The sequence below is a fragment of the Anas platyrhynchos genome, chromosome 12 (genome assembly GCF_047663525.1).
Source record: "Anas platyrhynchos isolate ZD024472 breed Pekin duck chromosome 12, IASCAAS_PekinDuck_T2T, whole genome shotgun sequence".
Taxonomy (NCBI): domain Eukaryota; kingdom Metazoa; phylum Chordata; class Aves; order Anseriformes; family Anatidae; genus Anas; species Anas platyrhynchos.
The window spans coordinates 23,157,547-23,179,927 of record NC_092598.1 but is presented as its reverse complement, the minus strand read 5'-3'; the positions used below and the strand labels follow the sequence as shown (position 1 = coordinate 23,179,927).

Below are 22,381 nucleotides of genomic sequence, written 5' to 3'. Positions count from 1 at the left end.
TACCTGTTTCTTTTATAGACCACTATACCAGTATAATTTCCTCTTGGTAAGCAAAAGCACGCATGATATTTATGGGTAGTTTCCCCTCCATCAATGAGGGGCTTAGGATACTAAAATCTAGGGACTTGGACTGGACAAAAAATGATCATGCTTGGGATTTCCCTGTGCAGCTTTGCCAATTGCATTGTACATCTTCTTAGAAGACTCAGCAGTTTATTACCTACAGAATAATCGATCTCATCATGATGTGGGAGAAATCAAGCTTTATTAAAATTTATTTATTTATTGTTTTACCAAAAGTTGTATCATACAGGCTGAATGATGAGACCAGAAAGAGTACTGTGGGTTACCTACACCACCAAATTCATTATTCCTGTGGACTTTGCATTATTGTTTTTAAGGACTGCACTCTTGGACAACAGTTGTTTCAAAAACCAAAGCACTTTATGGAAACATCCTAAATCAGTGATATTCTTAAAGCTGATACTTTCTGTTGCTATCTATTTCAATACCAGTAAAGGACTGAATGTCACCAATACCATTCTCACACTGAAGCAACAGCTCCTACTGAATTGTCATGTTTAAACTTGGAAATTTTACATTCATGAATTTTATGTTCAAATATCAGTTTTCACTTAATGGGTTTAAAATTAGATTGTTACCCAATGTGTGCATGCTCTGTGGAGCAGAAGGTCTCATAAAAAAGAAAAAAAAAAAGAAGAAAAAAAAACCACTCAGATGTTTACATCAGTGAGGTATTCAGCCAGAGACCAATTTCTGAAGGTGGATTACCATTTGGAGTCCGTACCGGTAGCAGTTTCCCTGGCTAGTAGACCAGTTTTTCTCCCACATTCATCATCATTTAGAAAAGCAGAAGTCAGTTTCTGTGGTTAAGAGTTCCTCAATATTTCAGTTTTTTCTCACAGCTGCACTGAGACAGTGGTTATCCCAACGTGTTTCCTGTTACAAATACAAAATTTATTCAGATAGCTTTCTTCTTTACGGTGAAGCAATATTCCAATGCCATGAGAGTTCTGCAGCTTTAAATGCCCAAAATGCCAGAACTGGTAGGAGCCAACACTGCTGCTGCATCCGTGACACCATCCAGTGGCAGACAGCAGTGTGCTCCAAACACCCTGCCTCGCCTCCCCAGAGCTCAGACCACGCCACCCACACTTCCTCATGGCTTGAGCACAGCAAAAAGGGAACTGGTGATGACCACACTCTGTGTGTCTGCCCTTGTCATGGCTAAATGCCAAGAAAAGCTGTTGTCTGTGAGAGCAGTGCAGCTGCCAGAAGTCAGGAAACAGGCGGTGACAATATTGGAGCTCACATTGCTCACCCTGCAGCAAACAGAGCAATGCCCTGTCCATAGATTGCATGTGAGCTACCACCAGGGTGACACTGTCTCAAAATGGATCACTTCTACATTATTCCACTACTAACAAGGTCAGATGAGATGAAGAAAGAGGAAAATTATACATGTATGAGGAAAATTATCTCTGCCACTGATTCCTGTATGCACTAATACTTGATACTGAACCAGTATCAGTACTCTGAAGGACCCATACTGCTGCCTAGGGCTTCCATATTTCCACTGGAAGGTCCAAATTAAGAAACATACTTCTTACCTTCTGAATTTAAATTTTCAAGTGAGAAATGATGAACATCATACACAGCTGTTTTTTTTTTTGTTTGTTTGTTCATTTGTTTGTTTTTGCATAGTGTTGTGGTTTAACCTATTAGGCAGCTAAGCACCACGCAGCCATTTGCTTACCCTCCTCCCTCCCTCTGTGGGATGGGGGAGAGAATCAGGAAAAAGAAAAAGAAAAAAAAAAAAAAAAGGAAAGAAAGCCTGTAGGTTGAGATAAAGACAGTTTATTTGGAGAGAGGAAAAAAAAAAAAAAAGAAGAAGAAAAAAAAGGAAAATAATAATAATGATGATAAGAGTATTAATACCACTAATGTGTACAAAACAAGTGATGCACAATGCAATTGCTCACCACCTGCTGAACGATGCCCAGAAAGAAAGAAAATTATCTCTAAGCTACACATGGCTCTGTAAAAGGAGTCTAGATAAACTATACTAAAATTCTTTTCGAGTCCAAGCCGAAAAGTGTTGAGAAAACCCCAACACAGAACGTAAAACTTTGGAGTACTGGCTCAATAGTCATGATGTCAATTGGATTTCTGGTTTTCACATTTCTATTTTCACATTAGCCTGCAACTATTATCATCATAATATACAACACCTTTTTTTCCAGCTACTTCATAAAGTTTTGCATTAAAAGTCAGCTGCTTTCCTTGCATGACCATGTGTTTTTGTTTTTGTTTTTTGAGAATGGAAAAGAGGAATCTGAGTATAACATTTTCTCATGTTTGAAAGTGAGCAGCTTAATGGCTGCTGTGATATCAAAGTTCCAACACATTGACTTAATAGTACAATATTGCTGACCTGCAATTTATGTACTACAGTAGCCTGCAATCCCAGAAAGTCCAAAATTGCCACAAAATCATATTTTTCACACCAGCAGAAATAATCACAGACATTTTATTATCAATAATAAATGTATCAAGCTCATATGTCTGCATTTCTTGTGTAACACAGAAAACACTAAGATCAAGGACATGTATGCATCCTACATTCAGCATTTTTATGTCTTTGACAGTGAATGTCGTAGCAATATTGCAGGAGTTCTGGGAAAGCAAACAGAAGCAGAAGGCCGTATTCCCAAGCGAAGGCATCATTGTGTATGAATCACTGAGCTCCCTGGGCCCACCATTTGTGAGCTATGTTACCTTGCCGGGAGGAAGTTGCTTTGGTAACTTTCAGGTAAGTGTCAGCTTCCAATCTTTGCCAGGGGAATTTTATCTATTTATTTATATATTTATTCAGGAAAATTCTTTTGCCATAGAAGATACAGGACAACTACTTCTGTAACAATGAATACTACACTTGACTTTTCCAATCTCATTCTGTCCCAGCCCTCACCGACTTGAGAGACAAGGTACCTGAAGGAAAACAACACAGAGTTCTAGGAATGATTTTACCAGTCTTGTCTCTGGTTTCCAGTCATATCTACAATGAAGTGAAACATTATGAGTAACTCAAGTCAGGCCAGATATGTCCCTTCTACGTCAATAACCAAACCTGTCAAGTTAAGAACATGGAATTAATGAAAAGGAAATCCTTCTATTTTGATCTGAGTTCACTTTTTTTTTTTTTTTTTCTAGACCAAGAAGAACCAGCAAAAGTCGGGTGAAAAATGAAATGAAAAATGTTAAGGCCAGGCAGCTTGCTCACTGCAAGTGCTAATCTGAAAGCAGATAAGTAGATGGAGTGCATCTTCATACACTCCATCCTGAGACACTCCACTCAACAGGCCAGACCAGCTGATGAAGTGCATTGCTGTCCTGAAGTTTCATGTGATGGGCTACTTTTAAGTCTCTTGTTTATGCTGTAGTACTTGAGGTCTATGGCAGGACCACAGCACACTCTTATTTGTCTACCCTTCTTTCTTGATCGTGTGTGGGAAAGAGAGAACGTGCAGAGGCCCTCAGCCACATGTTGCACCTGTCACTCTGTGCAGCTACATCCCTGAGCCGAAGTACCAAACTTCATGCTTGTGAAAGGACTTTACACAAACTACAGAAATCGAAAATGAAGCATCCAAACACTTACAGAAGGGTGGGCCCTCTCGATGCACCTCAACGTGGGATCCACAAGTCCTCACGTGGTTTCATCCAGCACACTTCTCTGTCCCTCCTCGCTAAACTTGCTCAGAGGCAGCTGTTACCAAGGTGTCACAGTGACATCATTCAATTCTGTTTCTGAAGTCATCACCGTAGGCCCCTGGCAGCGGCAACACAACACTCTCTCTTGCTAATGCGAATGTCTCAGAAACAAGTAGAGAAGTCCCACTCTCCCCAAGCTGACTTTAATTGGAGTAGTTCCAAAATTATTCTCTGCCCCCCTACGTCTGGGGAAGGTGTGTGAGAAATCTTTTCCTTAAGAAAGGATTACAAGCCAAAAAAAGCTTGCTTCTGATACGTTCCCCTTCCTTTTAGAGCTGTTCACCTTTGATTTCCAAGGAAGAAAAAAGAAGGTGAAATCAACAATTCTCCTCCTCCGAGTTGGGAATATGAAATAAGCCCAATTATTTAGGAAGCCTGCAAAAGGAAACTATACATTTCCTTGTTAAACACCTTGTTGCTTCTGAAAACTTTTCCAGTACTTTGCAGCTGCAGTGCTTTTCGGTGGGTGGGCAGCCGAGCTCCATCACGGCCACTCTCTCCCTCCCCCTCCTCAAAGAGAAAGGGAGAGAAAATACGAGGCAAAGGGCTCAAGGGTTGAGACAAGGACAGGGAGATCGCTCAACAAGGATCGTGATGGGCAAAGCAGACTCAGCATAGGGAGACAGTAAGATTTCCTGCCTAACTACTACTACTACCAGGCTAGACAAGTGAGAACCAAAGGAAAGAAACCAAAAACACCTTCCTTCCCCCCATCTGAGCTCTTCCAGCTCCTCCCCCCGTGCAGCGCAGGGGAACAGGGGGACTGGACTGGGGGTTGTGGTCAGTCTGTAGCACTTCATCTCCACCACTCGTTCTCGGTCCCTCTCTGCCCCTGCTCCACGTGGGCTCCTCTCCACGGGCTGCAGCTCCGGCCCGGGGCCTGCTCCTGCGGGGGCTCTCCATGGGCCGTAGCCTCCTCCAGGCCACATCCACCTGCTCCACCGGGGGCTCCTCCACCCATGGGGGGGCTGCAGCGTGGAGATCTGCTCCATGGGGGACCCATGGGCTGCAGGGGGACAGCCTGCTCCACCAGGGGCCTCTCCCTGCACAGCCCACAGGGGAACTGCTGCTGCCTGCCTGCAGCACCTCCTGCCCTCCTGTGGCGCTCACCTGGGAGCTGCAGGGCTGCTTCTCTCACGCTTTCACAATCCTCTCTCCCAGCTGCTGTTGCACAGCAGTATTTTCCCCCCTTCCTTAAATCTGCTCCCCCGAAGCCCACCCAGCAGCACTCCCTGCCTCGGCTCTGGCCAGCAGCAGCTCCTTTTTGGAGCCATCTGGAGCTGGCTCTGCTCTGATGCTGACAAGATGGGGCTGCATTCATTTCCAAACTGGCTGTCATAAAGGCCTTCACCTTTGCATTACATTGAGGCAGCGGTGATCTCAGCCTTATTGTAGTTCTCTGCGTAATGTAGCTCCCAAAAGAGATCCCAAGGTCCAGAACAGACATGGAAATAACTGGGGGGTTGTAAGGAAAACAATTGCATTCCATCTACATGCTTGGGTGTTATTAACAGAGCTTTGTATACTGAGCTGGTGCTTGGTAGGAGAAAAACCATAAATCTTCCCTAGGAAAGTAGGACCCCCTCAGCTACATACTGCTGTGAGGAAACTCAGATGTAAGAACACACTTAAATAACACATCAGCAGAGCTGTTGTGCTCCTGACCACCAAAGGCACCTTTTTCCAACACCGTCGTACTGGAAGTTGATGCAGCTGGTTCCATCCTTAACGTGGGACTGTACAGTGCTTTAAAAGAAATATTTTTTCACAGCTTTGGAGAAAGTGAAGCAGAGAAAACCCCACCTAACCACTGATACCTGGACCCCAAACTGCCACAGACTGACAGCGATGCCCACTGGATATCTCCTGCTGCCTTCTGACTGCTCCAGCAGAAGTCCCGTTTGAATTAGCCAGCAGGTCCCTCTGAGTGGCTTTGCTGAAACTCCTGCCGTAGGAAGTATCCTACGGGAGCCAAGTTGCTAAACTGATGTGTGGTTTTCCCTTAACCCCCTCAGCCCTGACTTTGCAGCTCCTGACGACACTGCCAACGTGTGCAGTGTCACCGTGTGCCAACTAGGTGCCAGCTGCCATGTTTTATAGATTGTAAAATGAGTGATTTGGGACTCGTGAGCACTGAGAACAGGTTAGCAATTGCTTAAGAGCTTTACTTGTGTCGCTCTGGGGCAGGGAGATGGGTGAAACATCTTAGGCTTGAAAGTGATTCCCTGCAGAGGGACGTGCTCAGATCTGTACAACAGATCTGTCGTTTTGGTCACCTTATCAGATCCCTGCTTGAGAGGTTGCTTGCAAGAATCGATTCCTCTTCACCTTGATGTGTCAAGCTAAAGACAAATCTGTGCCAAAGCACTGTCTGATCAGACGAGTGCCTCAGTTCAGGATTGTTCTTGGACAGCTCCAGAAACACCAGGACGATCAGCGCCTTCAGGAACAGATTAATTGGATCTCGAGGCTGTCATAAAACAGGTCCCTGAAGTTTGAAGACTCTTCCAATAGTTTGGGCCAGCAAGGAGCAGCTGTACCTGGCGGCTGCGGTAACTCGGGGCTCAGAGTCTCAGAGAGCGTGCTGAAAGGTGACCCCCAGCTGGCTGCTGGAGGAAGCTGAGGCAGCGTTCAGCTCTAACCTTTGCCTTCTTGGCTGTCAACTTTGCACTCCTGCTGTCAGTGGGTGTTGAGTGTCCTTCCCCCCAGCCTCAGCACGTGCCCTCAGATGTAGGCAGCGTTTAGCAGCTAGAATTCACTCCAATATAAAGAGTACAAATCATGCGTTTTCTGCTTTTGCTTTGGAACTCTTAGCTTGAGGTTTTCCTGCAGGCCATGAGGTTTCTTGCAGCAGCAGGGATGAGTTCTGTTAGCAAGAGGCTGTTCTGTGCTTCGACTGTGGGAAGATGAATGGTTACCTGTGCACCGTTAAATAGAACTTGACACCTAGCACACCGCACTTGCAGCCTGTGGGGTGCTTTAACAAGCAGGTAAATCAGCAGAGGCTGTTTTGCAGCCGGGGTGATGCTGGGTGATTAAAAAGCAGGGGCAGAACAAGGAGTTTCTAGTGTTTGTTCTTGCTTGTCATCCGACTCTCCACTTCCACTGTTCGTTAGAAAAAAAACAAAAACAAAAACAAAAAACAAAAAACAAGGGGTAAGCATCTTAATATCTTTATTATAAATGGAAGGCACAAAACAGACCAGCTACAGAGACTGTCCAAGAGAAATACTTGGTGCTTTATAAACAAACAAGGAAGTACCCTTAGGTGGGTGTGATAATCCTCCTCTAATGCGTTTTTGGAGTGCAAAAATAGATTTGTTCCTTTCTTGCTCTTCTCTCCAGGACAAAGGCAGAATAGGCAACTGCAAAGTTAGACCAGGGAGGTCAGTTTGTTCCATACTGAGAAAGACAAGCCTGTAAAACAAACTAGACAGATTTTCTTGGTACTATTTATCTTCCTTCAGCAAAGGCAAAGCTTATGACACTTGTTGGTGTGTATTTCCAGACCCCCAGCTACTGGCACTGTAGCGCATCTCTAATTCTTTGGTACAAAAGGTTCAAAATCTCTTAATGCAAACATTTTACCAGCACCCTGGAGCAAAAAAAAGAAATCTAAAAATCTTACCAACTTCTATTACAGACCTGCTGAGTGCACCAGAGTTACTCATTTTTATTCAGGCTTTCAGGGGCAACTTCAGTTGGTTTAGCGCCCGGATTGCCGTGTTAGCAGGTGTCAGTTTAAAAAAAAAAAAGCTTTTGAGGTCCTTTTTAAAATGAGACTGCTTTTTTGGAATTTAGGGCTGCGAGGTATGCTTGGTTTTGCTTTCTTCCCATTCCTTAGACCAGATCCATTCAGATTCTGAACAGCGTTCCCGGTCTGTTCAGGAAACTGGAAGGCAACAAGCAAAATGATGAGCTCCTTGGGCAGTCAAAAGAGCTAAATCTGGAGAGTGTTTTGAGTCAAACTTCCATGCTAAGGAGCACCAGTAATTGTTAGAAGTAGATGCAGAGGAACCTGCATGGCACTGGGTGTGTTTCTGAAGGTGCTAAAGGTCCGAAGTGACGATTCCTATCCATAGTAAAGAAGAGAAGGAAAGCTTGCACTTAACTACTGTTTTTATTCCCTTTGCCCAGCAGTCAAAAGCAGTAACTAATATGAGAAGCCAACTTTTCCTCTCTTTATTTTAGATTTGAGAAAATTCCCTGCCAAAAAAATATTTCCTGGAAAATTCACTAGTGTTTGTGTGAGTAAAAGGTTCCAACCTTTGATTATTAATTTGTAAGAACTATTTCATCCACTTTTGTCCAGAAGAGTCAGAAATAATTTGCACAGAAATGTGCAGCGTTTTAATGAAAGGTTTCAGAATCACTCTAATTTGAACTTTATCTGGTCTGGTTGCAGGTTTTGTGTTTAGTGTCTTTAAAAAAAATAATAATTAAAATTTCTGACTTCATCTCAGAAAAAAGAAAAAAAAATGCTTGTGGCTAAATAAAATCTGTTGCAGCTCTGCTCATCGAAAAATCATTGGCTGTTAAATTGGACCTAAGTCGTCTTCTCTAACCTTTCATGATCCTGCAGCAATGGATGAGGATGGATATATGGATTAGGGAACAGCACGTGGTGGCAAACCTGTGGTATTTGCTACAGCGCAGAAAGAAAAACCCAATTGCTTCCAAAAAATCCAACTAATTCAAAATCCTTGGCATCATGCAGTCATGCCACTGGCAAAGTGAGCATTCCCCTGCCTCTCAAAGCTTGCTGTACCCTTGATCTGCTGTCTTCCTGCTGTTAATTGATTACAACTCTACGTGTCTGATCAGGGCTACGAGTTGTTCTCGCTATGGAGATCATACAACATATACTGTGCACGCTTGTGTGTATAGATCTGTTTATCCTGTATGCATGTACATACGTCTGCATATTTGTGTGCTGGCCCCCAGATCACTCATCTTACAAAGCATCGGCCTCGAAGGCATACTCATCAAAATCTTTTGTAGAGCCTCCATTTTTTTCTAGTTCCCTCAAAATGAGAGAATTTTTACGCGCTCTCTGTGTCGAAAAGGCAAAAATTCTGATTTTCACTGTCGCTCTCGCTAACTTTCTCTCACTCCCTCCTCGTGTGTGTATAAACACAGATGTGTGTATGCGTATGCACATCTGTGGATTTATATGCACTGGTATGTTTTTTGCTGTACAGGTAATAAAGACGGGGAAAGGTTTTTGTGTTTTCTTAATAGGTGAAGAAATCTTGAAGACCAGAGATTGGAACATACTGAATTTTAAATTAAAAAAAAAAAAAAAAAGTTAAATTGTCTGGCTGTGGAAGATGGAGCCTCATTTTTGCAGCCACTTTGAATCACAAGTTCATCTCTAAATGCGCTGGGTTTTTTGTTTTTGTTTTGTTTTGTTTTTTGGTTTTTATTTTTTTGAAGAGCTAACTATCCCTGGCTGTCTCCGGTCTGAGAGAGCATTCAAATGGACTTGCTTCCTCTATTAGTTATAAGCCGTTTAAAAGCACATCCTATGTTTGAATTGTGGATGAGAGGTTCCCTTGGCAAAGTGAGGAGGAAAATTCTTCCTACCCCTTTATTTTTAATTCACGGATTCAGTCTTGGTTTGGCCTACAGGAGAAGTTAACTGGAAGTCTTTGAAGATCGATAACTTTGCTGAGGTTGTCCAGGTAGGTGAAATGGAAGACCCACAGTGCCTGGAACGTGCTGTTTAATGCGTCCTAACTGTGTTCTAGAGAAGTTATTTGTAGCCAGAGTTGATTATTGACTTGCATGTATGATCAGGTGGTTTTTTAAGGAGTGACTCCGTTTTCAGGCTTCCAGATGTGCTCCAAGTCATCTTATTGAGGATGTGGAAGAGAACGCTTGCTGACAAAGCTCCTGGCAGCTTTACGGAACTTTCATATTTAGTTAGTTCATGTAACAGCTGATTTCAAGGCTTTGCTCTCTTCGAGAGACTGATAACTTGATTTGATGAACTGAAGAAAGCTGGAAAAATGTTGGTTCCTCATTATTTTTCACTTGTTACTTTCTTTAGGGTTACTTTTCAAAAGAAGATTTCCCTGCTCACAAGCCAGTAGAAGACTTTCAGCCCAAGCAAGGGTGAAGACAGCTCTCTCCAAGAGCAGAGGAAGGCCCTGTGGAGAGAAGCCGAGCTTGTTAGCAGAACTCGTCGGCATGTCTAAACAAGGAGACGATTGCTACTTCTATTTCTATTCTACCTGTACCAAGGTATGGCTGGCTTTCCTTTGCTTTGCTTTTTTTTTCCCATTTTTTTTTCAGGAAGGAGTAGATTAGGAGGAGGAAGCACGCTGGTCTTTGGTTAACTTGAGAACCAGATAGATTCTGAATTCAGTTGTAGCAACATTAGGCAGCAGCATGGCCATTTTTGAGGCTGTACTCTATTTTCCTCGTTGGTTTCCTTTTGGTTCCAGGGAGACAAATGTGCCTACCACCACTGCGAAGCTGCTCTGGGCAATGAGACGGTCTGCAAGCTGTGGCAGGAGGGTCGTTGTTTCAGGAACGTCTGCCGATTCAGACACATGGAAATTGACGTGAGTGCCTAACGATGTGTTCTCAAAATCAATCAACAAAAGCATTTTTCAGTGCCGTAGGTGTACTGATTGTGTTTTTGCAGGATAGATTTGTTTGCTTCAAAATCATACTTGTTTCTGTTACCAAGAGAGGGGGTGGGAGGAAGCAGAGGAAAATAAAATCAATGCCTTAGGTATGTCTTAGCAAGATATATATATATTTTTATTAGATGCTGACAGTTTTCTCAACAGATGCAGAATAGCTGTTAAATAGACTGCTAAAACCTGCTGGAGCAGGGGGGTAATAAACAGGCTGTTCTATCGTCATGGGAGCAGGCTTGATAATGAACTCTCAGGTCTCTTCTGACCCACAGTCCTTCCGATAACGCTGTTCTAGCTGCCTGGGGTAGGAAGTGGGGAAAGTTAAAGGTGCAGAAGAACTAAGTCTCCAAGAAGTAGTTCTAGACAGGGTTAACCTAGGCAATTTCAGATGTTCTTTTTCCCTCTGAATAATGCTAGTATAATCCTAGGTGTATTAGTTTAACCCACCCTCATCTGGTGTCTGAGAGTGCCTGTCTTCTCAAACTGAATGATGACAAATCTAAATGTGCATAGTGGTTCCAGCTTATGCAAACTTTGTGAATATGCCCAGAAATACTCCACTGAACTGAGAAACTGACCTTTGGAATGATGTTTCAGCACTGTGTTGTGACAGCTGTCATGATCTGGAGCTGCGCATCTCTTTGCAAGCCTCAGGTGCATGTTATCACGAGCTTTTCTTTCTTTCTGTCTTCAGAAAAAGTGCAGTGAGATTCCTTGCTACTGGGAGAAGCAGCCGGGAGGCTGTCAGAAAGCCAACTGTGCTTTTCATCATGCAAAGGGACGTTACATCGATGGACAATTCTTCCCACCAAGCAAGAGTGAGTTTAGGTCCTTTTTCTTGAAGTGCTGAAGACTTAATTTGGAGTATTACTTAGTGGGTGCCAATCCTGTAGGGGGCATCAGGTAACTGTTCATTTGTGAGTACAGGAAAAGGACTGCAGTCATAGGTGTACTGCACCGAGTGTACTGCTGGTGTTTGTTTTCTGCTTTCGTGCTCAGCTTCTCTTGGCTTTGTGTGATGTTTGCCTTGCAGTTTGCTTCCTGTTGTTTCATCTTTTGCTGGGTGGTAGGGAGATGTGTTGTTGTTCGAAGGGAAGTCTTTGTTGACGGTGTAAACAGTGATGGGATGGGCAAAAGGAGATGATGAATTCATTGTCTGTGCGGGTTATCTGCCTTTCCTACCACCTCTTTGCTAAATTGTGGTCAAAGTTTTAAACTGCCATATTACCGATGATCATCCTCTTCCTCTAGCTACACTGCCAAGTCCGCCTGAGTCCGCGGACGATGATTTGAAAGTGGCTCAGATGTCACTGCAACAAAACAAACTTTCTGTCCAGTCAAATCCCTCTCCACAGCTAAGGGGGTGATGAAAGTGGAAAACTCTGAAAATGTCCCAAGCCCTACACACCCTTCAGTTGTAATCAAGGCTGCAGATGATGATGAAGATGATGATGGTGAGCATGTTTTGGTTCTTGGAAGGAATTTGTGCTGTAAATGATTGTGTAAATCTTTGGTTCTTGAAGGAATCTGTGCTGTAAAGGAATGTAGAAATCACAGATGACCTGAGGTCTGACTAGCGATAGGGCAGGCAGTGTGGCCAGGTCACTGGTGGCTTTGTCCGGCAGTCAGTGGACAGAACCTGAAATGTTGGAGGAAAGCTTAGAACCACTCCTGGCTTTAGCTGGTCTGTTGTGTAAAGTTCTATGTGAAACTAGGAAGGAAATTTCTTTTTTCTGTCTGAAGAGCAATGTGTTGTGTAGTAGTTAAAGCTGCAGAGAGAATCTAGAGTCCTAGATGTTTTGTCCTAGTGTATTCTACTTAGGAGTTCATCAGGTCAATGTAGCTCTTTAAAAAACAAAACAAAACAAAAGAGCAACAAAGTTTTTTATATGAAGCATGGGCTGAAGTGTCACTGCATGAGCTATGTAATCATGAACAATCTGGTCTATGCATAACTGAATAGATTTTTCCCCTTCAGACCAACTTTCTGAGGAAGAAGAAACTAAAACTCCTGTCCAGCAACCAGCTGTGGAAGGCAAAAATGGATTACGGGTGATTTCCACTCGCAAAGGCAGTTCTACTGCTACTAAACAAGGTATTCCAGCACCTTAGTAGGATAAATCAGAAGAACTTGACAGTTAACTCAAAAGCAGTGTGGTGTAAAAACACAACAAAATGTAGGGATGCTGAATGGACTCGGTTATTTCCATGATCTCATTTCTGCCATGAATACCATCATGTGCCAATTGGGTCAGAAAGGTGAACTCCTTTTCTTTATTTTTGGAGAACAAAACAGGGCCACAGCATGGAGTTGAAATGGCTGCACGTGCAGCCTTGCAACCACTGTTGATAAGCCATATCTAACGATAGAGGGATCTAATATCGTGTAAATGGGTTAAAATTAAAACTACATTTTTAAGCCTGAAGGATGAAAGGAGGGGCAAAATGCCCTTGGTTCTCTGGCTCTTTCACTTGTGAGGAGTGTTGACAGGCTTTATTCTAAATACTTCAGAAAGTTGCTGAGCGCTAAGAAGCCTGAGGAGCTGTGGTCCTCAGTGAGTGCCTCTAAGCCAGTCTCATGAACTGTTTCCTATTTTCAGAGGGCAATCTGAATTTTGGAATAAAAACACTTGAGGAAATCAAATCTCAGAAGATGAAGGAAAAAAATAAGAGACACAGTGGTGAGTTAGTACAGTCAGTACTTTAGGTGTTAGCTGAGCACGTGTTTCGATGATAGATGGTGGCAAATAAGCATGTTAGTAATAGACACAAGGAGACAGCGTGTGGGAAGATGCTCTTTTCAAAGTTCTTGGAAATCTGTGGCTTTATTAGTTTAGTTGAAGATGGAAGTGGTTCAAGAGGAACTGAGTTGTGTTTTTGGGCTATTCAGCGTATTTTCCTTGAAACAGTAGATCACCGTATTTAAAGCTATGTGGTTATTCCACAAATGCTTGAAAGTCTGCTCCTAACGTCAGCCTAGAGTCCTAAATTGTGATGTGCTGCTCATTTCTTTGTGGTGTTTGAACATTTGCCAGTTAACTGTAAATTCATGCATGTATACAAAGCTGTACGCAGACCAGGAAGCTGCTGATGCTCCAACTGAGTTTCTGGGTGTGCATTACGCTCCTCTTAACATGTGTGTTGGGGGCTTACAGCAGTGCTTACAGTAGAGCTATTTGACCTGCAGTGTGGGTTAAGGTGGGTAACATAGAAAAGGGATTCGGTGTTACTGAAACACTGGATATGTTACTTTTATCATAGTTAGCTTTGTTACATCATGTCTAAAACTAGACTGAAGCTCTTCAGGGCATTGTCCTGTCTTCTGTTTCTGAGAAGTACTTAAATGCTTTAGGGAACTGAAGCTAGAAATACACCCTTTTGTTTCAGTCATTTCACAGTTTAGCTTTCTAAATGTCTCTTTGTTTATCAAGTCTTTAGGGTGGAGTAAGCTCTGTGTACTTACAAATTGCTGCATCAGACATGCTAAAGCAGTGTTCCATGTCATTAGTAGGACCGACTTGGTCTTATCTGTTGTTTTAATATAAAAATCTGAAATAATCCATTCACGTATGCTGACATGGTTTGTAGAAAAGCATGACCTACAAATGAGTAAAGCACTAAATAAATAAATAAATAAATAAATAAATTACTACTTGCTAGAAATAACCATTGCTATAATGTTGCCTTAAAATTATATGGTACATGTATATAATGCTCATCTTCTGTTGGTGATGCATGAATCTGAGTAACAGGTACTTTTGGCTGCAGGAGCTGTGTTCACAACTCTTACTGCTTGGAGCAGACTGCACAGAGAGTTGCACTAACAGCCTGCTAGTGATATGCAGATCAGAACGTTTGGGAACTGGGTCATTTATGGGAGCTGTCAATCCATGCCATGATGGTGTTGCAAGTTGGATTATTGAGGGCTCTTTTTGTAACGGGGTTACTTACTTCCTTGACACATTAGTGAAAGCCTTCTCTCAAGACTATGGCTCTTGCTAATACATAACACAAATGGAAACAATTTCAAATACTTGCCAGCAGGCTTTGCTTCCTTTTACCTTCATGCGGATTTTTCCTGTAGCCTATGTAGTAGGGAATATTGTGTTCAGATAAATAGGGTTTGGGCAACAGGCTGTTATTTACTTCCAATATTTTACCGCACTTCAAAACTCTTACTTGAAAACTACTGTAGAAGTTGAAATGATGCTTCAGGTCATAGTTTGATCTGTGGAATTATGAAACTCCTTGTGGTATTTGATTAAGGAGGCATTGGGGAGGCATTGGGGAGGCAAGGACAATCCCCAGACAAGGACTGTATATCTCGAAACAAGACGCTGCAACTCATGATAAGGAAGCGGTAGACAGACAGAGAAACAAATGGAAGGACTATAAATCTCAAAACTGGACATTGGAATTCATTATAAAGATACAACAAATGGAAGAATTAGCAACAACCAGAGCTTGCAATTAAGAAACATGCCAACTCAGCAGATTCCTGACCAAAGGTGAAAAGTACACTGTGAGGAAGACTCGGGGTCTTCCTCCCAAAGACCCCTGCCCACGTCCCAAAGACCCCTGCCCACAATTCTTGGGAGGCTCTACGCAGGCGCAAGGTGCCAAAAGGCTAATTAGCATGAGAAGCGAGGGAAGGCGGGGATAGGTAAGGAATATGTATAGGCGCTTGTAGAATATTGATAGATTGATTGTATAAATTCAAGACTGCTTTCCGCCTTGGGTATGCACGATAGGTGGAGAGATCCCCTGTGCATCATCCAGCGCTGCAATAAAGACTATACCACTTCAAGGAATTTCGGCTTCGATCTTTGAATCATATTTGAACACTTTCTTTCTGTGATCAAAAAGCTTCCTTAAACAAAGCCTCAAGCTCAATTACACCAGTGTGTTTTTAATTTTCTACGGCTGGTTATTTCTATAGCAATACAGAATAACACTGCTCATAATTCCTGAGGTGGGGGGAACTATACCAGCCTCTGAAAGGGTGCTAGCAAGCACTTCTAATTAGCTGAAAGCTTTTGAGGTATCAGCCCATTGTTTTTTCAGGGAAGGGGGAATGGGAGCCATACTTTGAAACTGAAGTGCTAGGTGCTTAATAAAATGGGTCTGCCAGAATTGTAGGTGTGGTGCTAAAATATGAAGCCTGGCATGGTGGTAGGCCTTGGTGAATCACTGGATCCATCTTTAGGTGTTGCAGAAGTGGGATAATTTGATCCTGCTGTAATATGAATAGTATTGAAATGTCCTACCAACTGAATTAGCAATGTTAACAACTATCTGCGACTCAACTAGAAAATAACCTGCAATCTCATGTATTTGCAATTCACTTTATAAACTCATTGCCATCCATTATGATGATGATGATGTAGAAACACCGAATTCAGGAATAAGGTTTTGTAAATTGATATCATGTTGTCACTATAGTATTTCAGTGAATTGGAACAGCAGAATTCCATGGGTAGTACTTGTTAAATGTACTTGTCAGCTGGGCTCTTAATTGCATGCCAACTACGATAAGACAGCAAAGGTATACTTATTGGTGTGTTTATATTGGTGTATTTATAGACGAAAGAAGGGAGTTTGCAGCCACTTTATGTACCTGTGTAGAGGTTCAGCTATGTGTAATTATTTTCAGATTGTATGTGCAAAAAGAAGGATTTGGCAGCATTAGCCACTGCTGCCACTGTACAAATAAAGACTGTTGTGCCGTTGTACTGTTTACATTAACTATAAATACACCACAGTAGAGAGAGACTAGAAATTCCAAGCTTTTACTGAAGAGTCATACTATAGTTCTTTTTTTTTTCTTAAGCCAAGCACAGCAGGGAGTCTGCAGACAAAACTTTGAGTGTTGTCTGCTTTAGAGCAACATCCAGCATCATAAGGTCTTGTGGAACATGACTGAGCACTTTTATCTGGTGCTTTTTCTTGCTGTAAAGATGCACCTGTAATCTTTTCTCTGAGCTTCAAGTTTCAACATATTTCGTGTCCAGCTAGTAAGAGCATGAAGTCTCTCAACTTTAACTAATTTCCTCAGCTGGTTAACTATATAGTTATTTAGCATTAAAATATTTGTCAATGTATGCACACATGTGCATATGTGCACAGTCTTGTCTGCACAAAAATCCAAATGTATCCTGTTCTGTCATTTAAAGAGTGACAAATATGAATTACTTATGATGTAGATATGATTGACCTGTATTTTCTAGATACATAGTTGTGGTCTGATCAGCTAATCTGAATATCAGCATCAAGTAGATTCACAGCTCAATGGCCGTTTTCTCCTAAGATGACCAGCTTCATTTTCTCTTCTTTTGAGAGAAATGGAGTTGAGTAACTTTGTGTGATGAGAATGCTCTTTTCTGTAACCTTTTTGTCTCCTGTAAACTTAAGAGTAGAGCATGGTTCTTTCATCTCTGAAAAGTGAAATGACATATTCCTTTTAAATCATTATTTTGGGGAATGGTCTCTGCCATGCTATTGTTGCATGTTGACATACCTGAGTATATATGGAGCACCTATACAATTTTGGACTGGAGAAATTCTGGAGTTAAGTGGTAAAGAGAGCCTGTGGAAACTTCTGCAGAGTCTCATGTTCTTTTGTAATAGTACTTAATAAGGAACAGATTTGTAGGTTATCTAAGCAGATAACTCAAGAACTTGTTTCAAAATCTAAAGATCCCTTTTGAACAGTAATTTCAAGAAGTATGTATTATCTCACTACACCGCTGTCATAATATGTCAGCATATCTAGATGTCTGTTTTCTATGAAATTTGTAATCAGAGATGGATATCATCACTTTCAATACTCTGCTAATTGACCAAACTCTGCATGGAAAAATTGCAGTTGGACAAACATAGATATACCCAGGATCTATCTTTAATGCTAGGTAAATGATTTGATCTTTAGAATGGTGTCCCAGGGATGTACATGTTGCTTTTAGCTACAGGCAACAACAGAAGGCATAAGTGTTACTTAGTTCTGTCTCCTCCCAACGTATCCTCTGTGTCTTGCTCTAAGAACAGGTGAACTTGATGTTTGTGGACGGTACCAGCTGAAATGCTGGGTTCACCTCCCTGTGGAGAAAACTGCTTGCTGAATCTCCAGTGCATTGCAAACAAAATTAAACTTCTTGTAAAAGAAGAGATAAGGCTGCTTACCCCAAACTGGAGCTTGCGTATGTGTATTATCTACTTCATTTTTAAATTGTGTTTGTCAGGCTCTGGGGATGGCATCTGAAATAGTTTTTAAGCACTAAATTATTCTATTCTATTCTATTCTATTCTATTCTATTCTATTCTATTCTATTCTATTCTATTCTATTCTATTCTATTCTATTCTATTAATTGTGTCTATTTCCACCCAGAACATGAAGACCAGCTTCTTGTAGAGCCACCTTTTTTCCACGAAATCTCTCAAGAGCGAATGTATTAGCCTAAAATGTGTTTGGTAGATTGTTTTTTTTTTTTTTTTTTTTTTTTTTTTTTTTTTATGTAATTCTTCTTTAGTTACCTAAGGTAATACAGTGTAGTCGGTTAAAATATAAATAAATTATACTGTATCTTTTTGATTTCTCCCTCATTCCCCCAATTCCAGCCCTGTCTTATGCTTTCTGAGCCAAAAATCCCACTTCTGTGGTTTAATGATATGAATTATTGCTTGTTTGATCAAACAATGTTTTCATTCTACCTTCTGTGCTACTTTCCCAGGAAACTGATAATTAAAAGAAGCCAGCTCCCTAGAATTTCAGACATGGCAATGGAATCTGCTCTAATCAGTTCAGTCCCTACCATTGCGTCTCGTTTTGCCTTACTACAACTGGAAAGTGATACTGATTCAGAGCCTGGAAAAGGCAGAAGTGGCCGACGTGCTGGTAAATCTCTAGCTTCAGGGTGTAGATCTATAAATGTGAAGAAAAGAGAGAAAAGAAGAAAAAGGAGAGAACAGCAGCAGAGTGAGGCCAATGATGTAAAGGGATTGTATTTTCAACAGTGAGTAAGGTTGTTGTCTCATCAAGAGTTTTTGCTGTCCCTGAAAAGTCATTGGTTTTGGTTTTCCCTGTGAAAGAAGAACTACTTAATCGCAGATTACATCTTTACATTGTCCTGTCTTATGTTTCTGAGAAGTACTTACACGCTTTAGGGAACTGAAGCTGGAAATACACCTTTTTGTTTCAGTCATTTCACAGCTTAGCTTTCTAAATGTCTCTTTGTTTATCAAGTCTTTAGGGTGGAGTAAGCTCTGTGCACTTACAAATTGCTAAAGCAGTGTTCCATGTCATGAATGGGACCGACTCGGTCTTATCTGTTGTTTTTCATATACAAATCGGACAGAATCCGTTCGTGTTTTGCTCCTTGAGCTCTGTCGGCATTGTGTCTACAGATGTGTCTGTGGGTGGATGTGTGCCTGGGCACTCCCGGCGGCTGCTGGGCCAGCAGCTGCGAGCAGTTGTGAGCGTGGCTCGCCTACTTGGAGACCGCTTGTGTTTGAGGGAAAACTCAGCCTTTACCGCTGAGCTCCACCGGAGCCGTAAGGAGACGCTCTCCTCCATGACGAGCGCGGCGATGGAAGCCGCATTTCGCACCCCTGCTTTGACCACAAGCAGACGGCCCCCTCCACCCTCCCCAGGACTCGAGGGCGAGCTGTGCGCGTCCCTGGGGGCCGGGGGCTGCCCCCCGGTGTCCCCTCACACCCACCCCTCAACCCCCGCTCCGCCTGCGCCCTCCTGCCGCGGGGGGCCGCTGTGCGCGGCGGGACGGCGCCGCCGAAGGTTGCGGCCGTTGCCTAGTGAGGCGCTGTCACCAGCAGCGCGGGCGGCCCAGGCGCGGCCCGCCGGCCCCTCAGCCCGCCCGGAGGCTGCCTCCCGCCGCCCGGAGCAGGTTTGGAGCGGGGAGCGATGGGGCCGGGGCTGGGGCTGGGGGGAGCCGCCCCACAGCGCCGCTGAGCCGGCATTTTGCTTGGTGTTTGTTTGAGGAAGTAGGAAATGGGATCTCTCCCCTCCTCCGCCCCTCCCCTCCCGCGACTGGTTTGGGTGTCATTTTGGGAGGGGGGGGCGGGGGAGGGGGAGTCAGTAAGTTTTCAGTATGTGCTCGTGATTGCCGTGCCCTTTCTGAAATGAGCAGGATTTCAGGCTCTTGCTTCTCTTTCTTGGCTTCCCTTTGCTCTGTTCTGTACAACAAGGCTTTTTGTCAGCTTCCAAAGTTTCTCAGCTCTGAATGGACAAGCCCTCAATGCAAATGGGTGTGAGTGAAATGCCAAAACTCTTCTCTTTGCAACCACAGAAGACTTGTATTTCAATCTGGTTGCATTTTCATGCAGGCTGAATTTGATGTGCTTAGCTGGTGAGTTCTGCCAGTTGGGTAACAGAGCAAAAAGGCTGCGTGGGAGTTGAGCAAGAAGGAAGTTCAGCAAACTGTCCTTTGCATGGCAAAGCCTCCTTGACTGAGAATCAGCAAGAGCAGAAGATGTGTTTGGGATCCGGCAGCATTTGATACCCATCGAGGCTTTGGAGTGTTTCTGGTAGACATTTGTAAAGAAATCCTATTCGATGCTTCTTCTTGTGCTTCAGAATTAATAGATGGGGGGCAGTATAAGGAACCATGGTTGCTGAAATATATAACTAATAAAAAATAGTTCCATATGGGCATAAAGAGACGGATTAAAATCAGAGGAATGCTTGGTGTGTAGTAATCACAACTATTTAAAATCATACCCCCCATGTAAGCAACACGACAGCTTTCTGTGCTTCTGAAATTCTAAATACTTGGCCCTTGTAAGCAGAAGATGGCTTTCAAGCACGTGTGTGTCTGTAGGTATAAATTCAGGATAAAAAGGTTTTGTTTGAATAATTTCTGTTGCCTATGCATCGGTACTGTAGCAGTGAGAAAATAAGGTTCATTGTAAGTCTATGCTTTATCAAGAGTTCATTAACAAGATCTTACAATATTGTTGCTTCATCCGGCAGTATAACATCCAAACAGAAAGTCTGACCACTTTCAGACCAAAGGTTAAGTCTGCTAGCTTAGAAGGTAATAGAAGCAAAATTAGTTTCTGCACTGGTTTAACAGTTGTTAACATATCTGCTTTTTTATCACAGTTCCTTTCCAGGGTGTAATGATGCTTATGTATTCTTTGGGAAACTCTTCAACATTCTGTTTCAGCAGGGAGTTAATTCTTTATTATTTAACTCGGAGAACATTTTTTCTTAGGTGCAGAAAATTGCAAATGAGGTGAACAGAGGAATTGTAACAGATCTCGTAATGACTTCCTGAATACTGAGTGGGGAGCACAGAGATGGAGGCCGGCATGGAGGAGATCCTGGTTAAAGTTGCAGTAAGGGTCAGACCTCTGCTTTCCAAGGAAGTACTTCATAACCACCAAGTATGCGTGAGATTAGTCCCAAATACACAACAAATAATCATTGGGAAAGACCGTGTCTTCACTTTTGATGTTGTATTTGGCAAAAACTCAACCCAAGAAGAAGTTTATCCAGTTTGCATTAAACCTCTTCTAGTGTCTTTGGCTGAGGGATATAATGCTACAGTATTTGCATATGGACAGACAGGTTCTGGGAAGACTTACACCATTGGAGGAGGTCACATTGGTACGTTGTAAAAAGTCTTTTTTTGTGTGTGTGTGAACAATGTAGTTCTGCAAATTAAGTATTTAATACATAACAGATGATGCTTGAGAATTTTTAAGAGATAATGAAAAAATGTATAGCAAAAAAAGACATATATATTCCAAAGTTTATGTGATGGTTGCGTTCTAAACACAAATTCTGTGTCCGTTAGGCTATACCAAAAGTATGAGAGAAAAAAAAAATAAAAAAAAATTAAAGTGCTCTTTCCCATTCTCTATTCTAACAGGCAACTTACCCTACTTTCTGAAACACAGTGCTTTAGAAATTTTGGCTCCATTTATCCTACTTAGAAAGTATCTGCTTTAGGTAATTGTATGAAGCAAACTCACTCTTGGACTTTTTTCAGAGTCTGACAAAGAGATTTCATAGATAAATTTCATGGAATAGAATCCTAGAATGGTTTGGGTTGGAAGGGACCTTAAAGATCACCCAGTTGCAACCCCCCGCCACGGGCAAAGATGTCACCCACTAGACCGGGTTGCCCAGGGCCCCATCCAGCCTGGCCTTGAACACCCCCAGGGATGGGGCATCCACAGCTTCTTTGGGCAACCTGTGCCAGTGCCTTGCCACCCTCTGAGTAAAGAATTTCTTCTGAATATCTAATCCAAATCAACCCTCTTTTAGTTGGAAAGCCATTCCTCCTTGTCCTATCATTACACCACCTGCCAAAGAGTCCCTCCAGAGTCCCTCCCCAGCTTTCCTGTAGGCCCCCTTTAGGCACTGGCAGGCTGCTGTGCCTAAAGCCTCTTCTCCAGGCTGCACAACTCCAACTCCCTCAGCCTGTCTTCGTAAGAGAGGTGCTCCATCTCTCTAAGTATCCCTGTGGCCCTCCTGGACTCTCTCAAATACTTCCACGTCCTCGTGCTGGGGGACCCAGAGCTCCAGGTGGGGTCTCACGAGAGCAGAGCAGAGGGGGACAATCACTTCCCTCCCCCTGCTGGCCATGCTGCTTTTGATGCAGCCCAGGATATGGTTGGCTTTCTGGGCTGGAAGCACACATTGCTGGCTCAGGTGGAGATTCTCATCATCCAACACCGCCAGGTCCTTCTCCTCAAGGCTGCTCTCAATCTGTTTTCTGTCCAGACTGTAGTTGTGCTTGGAACTGTTCCAGCACAAGTGCAGAACCTTGCATATTGGCCTTGTTGAACTTTATGTGGAATTCAAATTTTGCTTTTTTAAAGGCAGATATCTGAAACTCTACTATTCGACTTACTTGGTATTTCCAAGTCAGTGTTTCTCAAACACCTGAGACTGGAAACTACTATTTTTCTGTAT

At 42.7% G+C, this 22,381-nt stretch overlaps 1 pseudogene; it reads left to right on the top strand.

The window, feature by feature from the left end:
* The first annotated feature begins 3,722 nt into the window (after positions 1-3,722).
* Positions 3,723-22,381, top strand: part of LOC140003534 (kinesin-like protein KIF27) — a 41,403-nt pseudogene continuing 22,744 nt past the window's right edge.